The 13,149-nt window shown below is 50.7% G+C and overlaps 1 long non-coding RNA gene across 1 annotated transcript; it reads right to left on the bottom strand.

Moving 5' to 3' along the window:
- On the bottom strand, window positions 1–10,261 carry LOC120507133. The gene is made up of 3 exons (XR_005628688.1): window positions 9,006–10,261; window positions 6,355–7,154; window positions 1–1,022 (listed from the first exon to the last, which is right to left on the bottom strand). It is a non-coding gene; the product is annotated as an uncharacterized LOC120507133 (long non-coding RNA).
- Between the last annotated feature and the right edge of the window lie 2,888 nt (window positions 10,262–13,149).

Raw genomic sequence — 13,149 nt, 5'->3', positions numbered from 1 at the left:
TGTTCCATGCAAACAACTGCTGGGGCACAATGCTGATGGCTGGGGAAGGTTCCTCTGTGGACAGAGATGGGCACCAGCTACAAAGGGTCCTTTCCACCCCTGGTTTTGAGGGGTCATGCAGCCCTCAAACCCTGCAGTCAGGGTATCAATCAAGTGTGTAAAATGTCTTTTTTAAAACACTCATTCTCCATGTACATCCATAGATACACACACAGCCATGAGAGGAAAATCATCTAAACGCCTTCCAAGGTGATTTTGGGCACAGTATAAAGCAGAGATGCAGACAGTCCCTGGGCAGGAGGGAAGGAATCCCAAAGCAGCAGTCAGTTCCCTTATTTCTAGTTACCTTTCACTCCTCAGGCGTGATGAAATAAGTAAACTAACCTTGATGTCAGGACACTGGGTCATGTGAGTTGAAGCTGAGGATTTTCCGTGTAGGCAATTTAAGTAAATATTCAGTTACTTTCTTACTTCCATGGTCCAGTTTCTTGAAAACTCCTAATCCCTCTAAATAGCCATTTTTTCCTGGAGCTCTCCATCAGACTCAGCTGGACAAAATCTGAACTGCATCACGAATGGGGGGAAAGCTCTCTCAAGGACTTGGTTTTGGTTACTCTAGCGAACACATGCAGGGGCCAAGTGGTTTTTTAAACAGATTTATTTTTCCATGTAAAATTATCTGTGAAAATTCCTGTGGCACTAGTGCTGCAGAGGCACAGAGGAGACACTCTGAGGTGAAAGAATTCATCCTGGTTTGAAGCCCCTTTCAGGTGATTTCATGCAGGTGGGGTTGCAGAGGGATACAGATTTGGGATGTCCAGGTGATTTTTCTTCCATTAAAAACCCACAAAACAGAGGCAAGATGACTCAGGGTGCTTCAGTTCAAATGGGGATTCAGGCAGCATTTCAGGCATCTGCATTTCTGGGTTCCCTGGGATTTAGGAGCCACAGTCCAGACACCACCAGGCAACACAGTAAGGCAGCTTTAAATCTCTTCCTCCTCCTCCTACAAAAATCCAACGCTGGAAAGCACTAAGTCAGTTTAAATTCACTGTACCAATGCAAATTATTGAAAATGCAGCTGGCATTAACTTGCAGCAGTTTTCTGCTGTGTAAGATGTCTTTTGCCCACACCATTGCAGCCTGACCTGGTCTGTCATCCTGTCCCCAACTCCAATTCCAAGCTGACCCCAGCCCCGCGCTCTGGCTGGCTCAGCAGGAAGGCAGCCCTGGGTGCCCCCCGATCCAGATTTGGGTTGTTGGGTGAGCTGGGATTGACAACGCTGGGAGCCTCGGACAGCAGCTGAGGGAAGGAAGCCTTGGGGGATGTGAGAAGAGCTGGGGGGGCACGGGGGCTCTGCTTTGGAATGAGAGGGAATTTGGGGGGCAGGGAAGGTGGTTTTTACAGTGCCCGGGTGCAGGATGGATGGTGCCTTTGGGAGCCAGCCCCGATGCCGAGCGAGGAACGAGGTCACCACTTCCTCGTGCATTAGAATTGAAAACAATCACAGCAGCGAAACAAAACCAGCTCAGCTCTACAGATGCAAATCCAGCGGCAGACACGGCTGGAAGCAGGTCAGGCTGCGCCCATGCAAATGCTGGGGGAGCCCAGAGCAGCCCAGGAGCCCCGAGGGTCGCAGGGGGCTGCCCAGGGAGCCGAGCCCCCCGGGATGGATGCTTTCCCTGCAGCCCGAGGGAGCGGCGCCCGCAGAGGATGGAGCGCTGCTCCTGCAGACAGAACACCCCGCTACAGCGCTCTGGTGGCAGCGGGGGCAGCGCTGCTCTGCCAGGGCATCCGCGCTGCTTTCCCCGCGCCGGGAACCTGCTGCGCCTGGGGCTGCTCACACGGCACCGAGCGTGTGCCAGGGCTGCTCCTGCTCCCGGATCCCCGCGGTGCCCCCGAATCCCGAATCCCAAATCCCTGCAGTGCTCCATGCTCCCAAATCCTCGCGGTGTTCCTGCTCCCAAATCCCCGCGGTGCTCCCTGCTCCCGGATCCCCGCGGTGCCCCCAAATCCCGAATCCCAAATCCCTGCAGTGCTCCATGCTCCCGAATCCCTGCGATGCTCCTGCTCCCAAATCCCCGCGGTGTTCCCTGCTTCTGAATCCCTGCAGTGCTTCATGCTCCCAAATCCCTGCGGTGTTCCCTGCTCCCGAATCCTTGCTGTGCTCCTGTTCCCAAATCCCTGCAGTGCTCCCTGCTCCCAAATCCCCGCGGTGTTCCCTGCTCCCAAATCCTTGCTGTGCTCCTGCTCCCAAATCCCTGCGGTGCTCCAAATCCCTGCAGTGCTCCTGCTCCCAAATCCCTACAGTGCTCCATGCTCCCAAATCCCCGTGGTGCTCCCTGGTGGGGGCAGGGAGCTGAAGTTATTCCCTGTTCCCAAATCCCCGTGGTGCTCCCCGCTGGGGACAGGGAGCTGAGGTTATTCCCTGTTCCCAAATTGGTCCCTGGTGGGAACAGGGATCCTCTGCTCTGTCCCAGACACCAAAAAAGCCACCACGGTGGCCAGGGAAATCGGGCCACGTGTGAGGCTCCTCCAGAGCCCCAGCAGTGCCCAGGCTCTTGTCCATGCCCAGGGCACCATGTGCCCGTGGCCAAACCTCTCTGACCCTTCTGGAGCCCCAAGCTGGCCCTGATTAATGACAGAGGGGTGTGGATGGTCACAGGGAGGTTTCCCAGTGCATGGAGGGAGGGATGAGCTCACTTCTGCTGCCACAGCTTGTGCCCAGTGGTGGCTTCCTGGGATGATGAGTGGAAGAGCCCCACGCTGTTGACTGTCTGTATAAAACTGCACTAACTGAGAGGGGAAGAGTTTGAGCACTCTCCTTTTTAAATCCTGAGCCCTCCCTCCCTAAAAACCTCCCTCAGGATCTCAGGAGACCGTGCTGTGCCCATGGTCTGTGCTGAGGATCCTTTTGCACCCAAGCAGGGGAGGAGAATTTCCATCTCCAGCAGCCCCAGACTGAAAATCTGCCACGCTCTGCTTGTCCTCAGCAGCCCTGCACTACCCACACACGCAGGCAGCACCCTGTCCTCCTGTTTTGGGCTGAGGTGTTTCCCTGTTTGGAGTGGGGAAGCAGGAAGCAGGCACATCTGAAGCATATCTACAAGCTACAAACCTCCAGCTCACCCTGCCCCTGCCCCAAGCTGCCCAGAGGTGACCCAGGAGCCCTCGGCATGCCTGGGACACCAATTCCCTCTGGAGCAGGCACAGAGCAGTGGCTGGAGGCCTCCCAACCCCTGACACATCCAGCCAGCTCCAGGGGACAGCCCTGCTCCCTGCAGACCTGCCCAGGGCACCTTGCCCAGCACGGGGGGGCTGTGACAGCACCGAGGGGATGCTGACCCCCAGCACGGCCTCATCCCATCCCTGGGACATGGAAAACCCTGGGAGCTGAGCAGGAGGCTCTGGGCAGGCTCCCCAAGCTCAGCCTGGCTGGGACAGCCCCTGGAGGCTGCAGTCTCAGGACAGTCTCTCCCTGCACCATGCAATTGCTGCTCCTTGTAATTTTCCCCAGCTGGTGCCATTGCAAATGCCATCCTTATCTCCCTAAGTACAGATCCTCTCCCCACTCGTTTACAATGTCACACAGCAATTTGTTACATAAGCTCGTTAAGTTTTTTCATGTATCTATGTTAATGGGCACATAAATATGGAAATCTTAATTTCAGACCTGTCTCGGAAAAGCATTACCTGGGAAACTGGTCTGAGAAAAAGCAAACACGGCCCAGGACTAGCCAGGGTTTGGGTACCTGGTGATGAGCGGAGCAGGAGCTGTGCTCCTCACTGATCATCACCTGTGACCCTCTAAAAATTCATTCTCAACAGAGAACCTCCAGTTTCTTTGCCATGTTCTTCCACCCTCAGCAATGCTGCAGTGACAGGCTGGTTTTATCTATTATTTTCCTCTCTTATCACAGGTGGACTATTAGCACAAATAAAAGGACTCTGCTTCTCCAAAGCAAACAGAGACGTTGGCTGCAGCCCAGGGATCTCCAGTGAACAACTGCAGCCTGCAAAGTGCATTTCAAATGGCTCAGCAAAATTCCACCCACATTCATTTTCTGCACCATTTATAGCAGTAAATACTATTTCAGGTGTACTCCTGTTTGGCTCGACACCTTTCATTTGGTGATTTAACCCAGGAGAGCATTTCCACACCTCGTGATCCTTCCCTGCAGGGATGCTGACAGGAAAGGAGCTCTCAGGCCCTGCAGGACAGCCTCCCCAGGAGCAGCTGGGCACTCTGCATTCATTCATTCCACAGGCCCTGGGACAGACTGCCCTGTGCCCCACCAAGCACCCAGGGCCTGCAGAAGAAGCTCACTTTAATTGGTGACATGGATTTGGCTGCCCCACAGTAACTCCCTGAGCTGCCAGGAGGTGCCAAATCCTGTCTGGAGGCATCCAGGGGCCAGATGAGCAATCCCATGCCCACGTTGAAGCAGCCTGGTTCAGTGTTGTGATGGTTTTTGAGGGGCCAGCTGGCTGGGGTGGTGGTGGGGGTGTGCGCAGCGTGTCACAGCGTGTCACAGCATGTCACAGCATGTCACACCTCAGCAGGGATGAACCCACGTGTCCCTGCTCTCCCGGGGTGCTGGATGGGGCAGCAGTGCCTGCACTCACTGGCACTGCACGTGGCCTCAGGCTGCCCTTTTCTGGAGCACCAGCAGGGCCAAAAAGGGAGTGGGGGACTTATTTTCCTTTTTTTTTTTTTTGAGCAATCTCAGCAGCAGGACCCTGGGTCACTCCGTGCATTGCCTCTGCTGTGTGCATGTTCTGCTGGATCAGAGAGTTGACGTGGCTCCAGGGGACTCCCATGGGGACCAGGTGCCCAGCAGGGAGCTGAGCCTCCAAAGCCTCCTTGGCAGTTTCGGCTTTGCTTTTCCAGGTCAGCACCCTGGACATTAAAATTCACTTTGCTCTCCCACCACTCTCCCTGGCAGGTAGAGATTGAGCCCATTCCTAGGCTCTGTATTTGGGAAAATACAAATTTCCTCCTGGGATTGGAGGCACCTCTCCCGGGCCTGGCCATGTCCTCAGCTCTGCATTTCCCTGCCCAGTGTCCCAGGAAAATGCTGCCAAGTGCTCTGCAGCCCCCAGCCCTGCAAAAGACACCTGGTGTCATTGTCATCCTTGTAAAGTATTGCAAGTTGCTAATTAGGCAGTAATGACCAATGGGAAGGACATTTCCCGGCTGTTAACTGGAGACTCCTGACCTGGAAGGTCGCTATCAGTCACCCAGGAATTACTAAAGGAGGAGAGAAGCAGACCAAACAGAGAAAAACCCTAATTTTTAAGGTGTTCCTCCACTGCCCTGGCCAGCAGGGAGGGAGGGCAGGCACCCCAGCTTCCTGCCCCTCTCTCCCAGTTACTCCCATTTCCCAATTAATCCCCGTGCTCATGAAGAAACAGGACATTAAATATTCAAGGATTAGCTCATTTTTTAATATCTAGCTAAAAGGTGAAGCTGCAATTAGCAATAATGGGCTGCTGCTGCCGGGCCTGTGTGTACTGATCCCTCCCCACTTCTAAGGGGAAGGTTTACACCTACTCTGCTTTCAGACCGGGACATTTCTCCCATTTCACAGCGGGGCTGGCTCTGCTCTCCCCGGCAGGTGACCGCATTTCAGCGGCTCACAGGTTCATTAAACTGCTGGGAATTACTGCCTTGGCTCAGGGCTGACCCTGACAGCCCTGTGGTTCTGTTTCTGCAGGGGGTTAGAGACATGCAGAGCTCCTGGACCTCTTCAGCCTGGCCCCGGGGCCACCTCTGAGGGACGGGCAGTGACAAAAATCACATCCCTGTGCCCTGATTCCCCACTCAGGACCTGGCAAATGAGCCCTGCTCTAAATACATGCAAAGGAGAGCCAGAAGGGAGCACAGGACCTGTCAAACAGACATGGGATGGGATTCCTCTCTTTTCCTGGCAGGGAGGATGCTGGTGCTTGGAATTTTACCAAAAACCCAATTTTCACCCGGCTCCCCAGCTCAGACAACAGCAAAGGGTCAGAAGGCTGACATGGAGGGGACTGAGGGGAGCCTCCCTCACCCCTCTAAATCATGGAACCACAGAAGGTTTGGTTGGAAGGGACCTTAAAGCTGATCTCATTCCATCCCTGCCATGGGCAGGGACACCTTCCACCACACCAGGCTGATCCAAGCTGGCCTTGGACACTTCCAGGGATTATCTATCTATCTATCTATCTATCTATCTATCTATCTATCTATCTATCTATCTATCTGATCTTTCTTTACAATTCCTTATAGCTGTACCTTAGTAAAAACTGTAAAAAAAATCAGAAAATGCAGATGGGAAGGTGCAGAACTGTCAAAGGCAGATTTTGCTCACCTAAGGAGGTGTCCAGAAATGTTCTCCAGTCCCTGAAGGCCTCCAGGATCACAGCTCTGTCTCCAGACAGGCAGGAGATCATACACAAGAAGCAGATTTCATGGTCAAGATTAGCTTTTGGCTAAAGAAGAAGTGATAAAATTACAGAGGAAATGTCAGTTGCAGAACTTTGAACATTCAGACTTTTTTTTTTTTTTTGGAGAACAAAAATTAGCTAAAAGCTCACAGTTTGCAGGCTGTTCAGGTTGCCTTGTCCTTAGGATACCTGCAGACAGGCAAGGATTGCTGCACCTTGCTGGGAGCTGGCAGAGCTGGGCAGCACAGGAATTCCACCCTCAGCAGCCAAAAGGAATATGGAAAAATGAACCATTCAAGCAATCAGATTTTTTAAAATGTAGTATTTCCTATTGCCTTGGCCCAAGGGATGCTCTGAACACCCCTGTCTATTCCTCACTGCATCCAGATGATGTCAGCTCACCTCACCTGGATGCAGGGTGTTCCTCTCCCTCCCTGTCCAGCTTCTCCCATTCCCAAAAAAGCAGGAAAGTCCTGTTATCCTGTCTGGTGAGCCCTGATTATTTCCTGTGAATGTTCAAGCCAATCATGATGGGCCCACAAGAACCAGAGCACCAGAGGCTTTTCTGGAACACTTTTTGGGGATCAAACCCTGCTCACTTTTTCCCGCAGGTGATATCCTTCCTTGGGTGGGGTGTTAAACCAGCAGCACCAGTGGCAGAATGAAAGGACCTGTTATTCTCCAGTGCAAGGAGGTTTTCCCATTCTTCATGAGGAGCAGAAACCTATTAGGAATCATACAAAGCAGGATTTATATGCAGCCTAGATTGATGATGTTATGCTACCTTTTAAAAAATCCCAAAGCAGTCCACACCCAGCACAAATCAGGGGAATAAAGGCTTTTAACAGACAGTCTGTGAATTCTTTAAAAAATATTCCATCCTGCCTGTACAAAAGGTTGGTGAGGAATTTACAAACGTCCTAATCCCCCCCTAATCCTTTAAAACACCGAGCTGTGATCACAGAGGCTGTTTGGTGATTATGTGTCTTCAAGGGCTTGTTTGGATACTTATTTAAGAGATACCAACTCACTTTCGTCATAGAGATTCAGCGTGGCTTGATATGTTTTTGTTGCACATTCTTCTGAAAAGAAACCCCAGGTCTGCTGGGAAAGGCCAGCCACCCCCACCCCGTGCCACCCCTACAGCTTTTGGGGACAAACAGAGCTCTGCTGCATGGATGAGTGTCACTGTCACATTTCCTGAAAAATCCCCTTGCCCAGGATTCTTCTCCTGGGAAGCTGAGAAACCTCAGAGAAAAAGGAAATCAGTATTATCTAATTTGCTTCTCCTGTGTTTTGTTGTTTTGGAATGCATTTGGAGATTGTTTACCCACAGGTGATTGTTTCATTGGTTTCATGTGAATTATTTTGACTTAATGACCAATCAGTGCCAGGCTGTGTCGGGAGCCTGGAAGGAGTCACGAGTTTTCTTTAGTGCCTTTTAGTCTTCTGTCTGTATCCTTTCTGTATTCTTTAGTACAGCATTCTTTAATATTACACAGATCACAAAATAATAAATTATCCTTCTGAGGACATGGGGTCAGATTCATCATTTCCTCCAACAAATACAAGAGATGAGGTCACATAGTTCAAATTTGTGGAGATGCAAGGGGAGAATTCTCCTCTCCTCTCCTTCCTCTCACCCTCAGCTCCTTCTTCTTTGCAAGTGGGGAGAGCAATGGCTCCCCTCATTCTAAAAAATACTTCAAGACCTACCCAGCAGAAGCTGCAGAGGAGCACAGTGTGTTGTTCCACTGGTGGTGCCTTCAGCAAGCTCCCAATGGAGACTTTGGCTGCTTCAAGCTGTGTGTGATATTTCTGTGTGCACAGATAACCAAGGCAGAGCTGACTTTTAACTGCTCATATGTGTTTAATTAGAGTTGCATTTTTAATCCTTTTAATTTGTATCTCTTTCTTAATAACCTCAGCTTGGCAAGGGTTGAAAAGGAAGAAGTGTCATTTGAATATTGGGTAAAACCTGGTAACAGCTGAGCAGATTGTTTAGCAAAAAGGTTTCAGAATGTTCTTTAAAGACTGTGGGTAGCAGTTTTAGCTAAGCTGAGGTTTGCATCCTTTGGGAATAATTTCAGAGCAGCTTAATAAAAATACTCTGGAGCTCAATATATCATCTAAGGTATGGGGTGTTTAGCAAGTGTCATTTGCCTGTAATCTCCAGGCAGGTAAGATCACAGCAACTTCGATTTTTGCAGCACAGTTCTGAAATCTCAGTGCAATCATGCTATAAATTCAGATTTCACTTTTGCACCAAAGGAAAAAAAGTCATTGCAGACTTCTGCAATCCCTGCTGATGAAAGGAAACATGCTCAGAGGTTAAAAATCCTATGGGAATGCTCCAAGCTGAATGAGTGAAAACACTTTCAATAATCTCTAAGTCTTGAACCCCGCTCTGATGAGGAGGAATGAACCCATTTCACAAGCACTTGCTTCTTTGCTTCAGATAAATCTGAAATTTTATCTCAGAAAAAACCTCCCCCCTCATTAAATACAGGATAACCTGAAAAGGAGAACAGATAAAATCAGCAAATACAGTTGCAAATGCTGCCATGAATTTTACCCAGCACTGTGGATGGATCTCAACCTCTGAGGCAGCCCAGGTTCCTCAGGCAGCTGATTTCTGCTTTAGAAGATCAAGGCAAAGAGATCATGTGAAAAGATCACATTAAAAAACTGTCACACTTTGGGTGTCTTGTGTGGCGTAATCTCCTTCTTGGCAGTTTTGCTGCACCATCAAAATCCAACATTTTGGTGTAAAAAATGGCCACTCTGGGCAGTGTCTGTGCCCTCCAAGGGCAGGGATTTGCTGGGTTTGCTGTTTCTGACCAGCTGCTAACAGAGGCCAGCTCTCAGCACGCTCCACTTTGGTGACTCCTCAGCCTCTTCCCAGTGCATGTGAGGGATCAGCACACAGTGAATATGAGTTTATTTTTCTCTGCTATGATGCACAGGCTGTTTGGAAAAGGCCCATGAAGCTCTGAGCTGCTGTGGCTGGCTGGAAAGTGGAGATTTCAAAAAAGGCCAAGTGTTAAAGCAACAGCTTAATTTGTGCTCTGGCAAAACACAGCATCCTCATCCTCAGGACAGCTCTCACCCAGCAGCACCAGGAGCTCACAAACCACCTCATTTTCCATTTCTGAAGATAGAAAGAAATAGCCAGCTCCAGCCAATCCCCAGCCCAAGCTGCTGCACCAGAGCTGGGCAGCTCTCCCTCAGGAGCTCCAATCCAGCAGGAATTCTCACTGCAGATGCAGAAGCTCCCTGCTCCTTGCAGCCAGCATTCCTTCCCCTCTGGGAGCCCGTGCCCACACTCCAGCTCAACACAAGGGCAAGTCCCTGCACGAAGCCCTGCAGCTGCTGCATATCTGCATGAAGGCATCTCCGGCAGCGTGTGAGCAGCAAGCCTGCCCTGCTCTGCTCCGCTCGGACTGCTCCAGTTTTGCCCTGGATTGTTGTGGCCACGCAGCCCTGGGATGTTTTGAAATCAGTAATGGTTGCTCTGGTCAAGGCTCTTGCTCAACCCTGCTCCGTGCCTGTGCTGTCCGTGGCTGTTCTGTGCTGGGGGTTTTGTGATGCTTCCCAGAGGGCTCCAGAGCTCTCAGACAAAATTAGAGAGTTTTGATCATTCCTTTTGTTCATGCCATCGCTGGGTTGTTTTCATATGAGCCATTTTCTGACTGGGAAACAGGGAGAATCCCTGTGATGGTGACATGCCACCAGTGTGGCAGTCATATTTTCTGGAAAAATCCCTTTGCCCAGGATTTCTCTCCTGGGAAGCTGAGAAGCCTCAGAGAAAAAGGAAAACAATATTATCTAATTTGCTTCTCCTGTGTTTTGCTGCTTGGGAATGTGTTTGGAGATTGTTTACCCACAGGTGATTGTTTCATTGGATTCTGGTGTGAATTGTTTTCACTCTTTGGCCAATCAGTGCCAAGCTGTGTTTGGGTTCTGAAGAGAGTCACAAGTTTTCATTATTATCTTTTTAGCCTTCTGTGAGTATCCTTGCTGTATTCTTTAGTATAATTTAGTATAGTTTATTTAATATAATATAGATCATAAAATAATAAATTAGCCTTCTGAGAACGTGGAGTCAGGTTCATAATTTCCTTCCTTCATCTGGAAACCCCACAAACACAAGACCCCAGCCCTGCCGAGCACTCAGAATTCTCCACAGCTGAGGAATGAGTGGAAGCAGAGTGTTTCCTTCCACCCTGCCAGGAAAAGCTCACTCATGTGGCACTGGGAATCCAGCTGTTGAGGAGAGCCTCTGCTCAAAGAGGTGGATTTTCACATTTTCACACCAGACTGCTCCTGGCTGATGGATATCCTCCCTTGGGAGGTGGCAGGTGGCGTGGTGCCACCTGATGTCCTCGTGTTGGGGTGCACAGCACAGCCTGACAGACACAAAATGAGCTCTTGGTGGGTGCAGGGGGCTCAGAGGGGTGTCCTGCCCCTCTGGGTGTGGGTGGCAGGGCTGGTTTGGTCCTGCTGGAGTGGAACAGCACAGGATTCCATTGCTGGGGTGTTTGAAGGGCAGCAGCTGTCCCAGTGTGTTCCCAAGGGGAGCATCCAGAGCAAGGAAGACAGAGCTGCAAGGATGCCCTGTCCCATCCTGGAGTCAGGACTGCCCTGTCCTTCCTGCTCATCACCTTTCACCTCCAAAAGCTGCAGCTCCCCAGCCCTGCTAGGGACACAAACTCTGGAGTCCCTGCCTGCCCTGAGCTCCTTTCCTACCAAGAATTCTTCAGCTGATGTCGAAGCCAACATCACCAACCCCCCTGTGAGAAGCTGTGGTGGCACCTGTGAGGGAGGAGCAGCAGGGGATGGCATTAACTCACCCAGCAGTGCCAACCTCAGTGCTTCAGCCATTGTTTGAAACCAGGATGGTGCCACCTCTGTTTGCCCACACCTCAAACACCGAGGGAAGAACTGAAACACCAATTCTGCAGCCTGTACCAAGCCCAGGGGGCAACACAAGGGACGTGGCAAGAGCAGAGCAAGTGCCACCCAAATTCATGGTCTGAAACTCTCCCCCAGTGCCAAAAACTTCCCTGGGTGCCAAGCCCACAGCAGCCAGATCAGATCCTTGTGCCATCTTCTCCCAAAATCCTGCCCTGCCTTTGATATGTTAATCCTGCATAAGGCAAATTCTCCCATTAGAATAAAGTCCATTCTGGTCTCCCTGCAATCTGCATGATCCAGTTCAAAGTTAAATTAAAAATCCCAACCTGTGTGAATGTTGCAATCGCGTTATGAAATCTGTAAATCTATTTTTAATGTCTTAATGCTGCTCTAGTTGAACGAGGCAAGGCGACTGCTGCATGGCATTTGCTTTACGCTTTTTTGGGTTCTCATGCACTCATTAAATATTCACTCTGCAGCCTTTGCATTTCCAGTACTGCAGGACCCTAAAATAGAAGACAAGTTTTTCTTTCCCTCTTTTGTTTCTGAAATTCCAACTTGACTCCGGGATCTCTCCAAATCAAATGTGAAGCACTAAACACTGCAAGGAGAAAATGTTTCAAATTAATACAGATGCCAGAAAATAGGATTTAAATCCTAAGCATGCAGCTATTTACACTGTTTTTAGGAGGTGACAGAGTAAAATGTTTGATTTTATTTCAAATTAAAATATATGCAATGTTAATTCTCTGAGTAGCTTTTTTTTTATTAAGAAAATATTTGAACATGGCTGGAACTACTCTCCCAAATCATCATCTTACAGAACATCTCTTGGGGGAGCAGTTTGTGCTTTTCATTCTGATCTGGGATGGAAACAAGCTCTGAAAGACTGGAATTTTCTGTGTCACAAACTTTATTTTCTGACCGAGTCGCTTTGAAAAATCAGCGCACGAAGCAGCGAAATAAATCCTGGTGCTGTCACTCGGGAGCCGTGCCCTGAAAAGTCGGGCTGTGCCTCTGGCTCTTTATCCCATTAACGAGCTCCTCGATATTAAATGTACCCAGACCTCGCAGGTGTGACCAGCGAGAGCAGCAGAGGACGGCGGAGGGGATGGATTTATCCCGAAATCCCGGATTTCCCAGTGCCAGGGACAGAGCAGCTGTCACCAGCGCCACTGGCACGGCCGGGGTGGCACAGGGGAGCCGTGCCACGCTCGGGGTGCCCGAGGCGGGGATGGCACAGCAAAGGCTGCTCTGGCAGGGCTCGGGGCGTGCGGAGGGACCGCTCTGTCCCCTCTCTGTCCCCCTCCTGTCATCCCTGTCCCCTCCTGTCCCGCTCTGTCCCTCTCTGTCTCCCGTCCCCTTCTGTGCCACCTCGTCCCCTCCTCTCCCCTCTCTGTCCCTCTCTATCCCCTCTCTGTCCCCACTGTCTCTCCTCTGTCCCCTCTATTCCCCCTCTGGCCCCGCTCTATCCCTCTCTATCTCCTCCTGTCCCCTCTATACCGTCTTTGTCCCTTCTACCCTCTCTCTCTTTCCCTCTCTGTCCCCTTCTGTCCCTTCTAGCCCCTCTGTCCCCCCTCTGTCCCTCTCTGTCCCTCGTTATTCTCCCTCTGTCCCCACAGTCTCCTCTCTGTCCCTCTCTCTCTCTATCTCCTCCTGTCCCCTCTATACCGTCTTTGTCCCTTCTACCCTCTCTCTCTTTCCCTCTCTGTCCCCTTCTGTCCCTTCTAGCCTCTCCTGTCCCCCCTCTGTCCCTCTCTATCCCCTCTATCCACCCTCTATCCCCTTTCTGTCCCCTCCTG

The sequence above is a fragment of the Passer montanus genome, unplaced genomic scaffold (genome assembly GCF_014805655.1).
Source record: "Passer montanus isolate IOZ18808 unplaced genomic scaffold, ASM1480565v1 scaffold41, whole genome shotgun sequence".
NCBI lineage: Eukaryota > Metazoa > Chordata > Aves > Passeriformes > Passeridae > Passer > Passer montanus.
The sequence above is the reverse complement of the archived record's forward strand: the minus strand, read 5'-3'. Positions and strand labels throughout refer to the sequence as shown.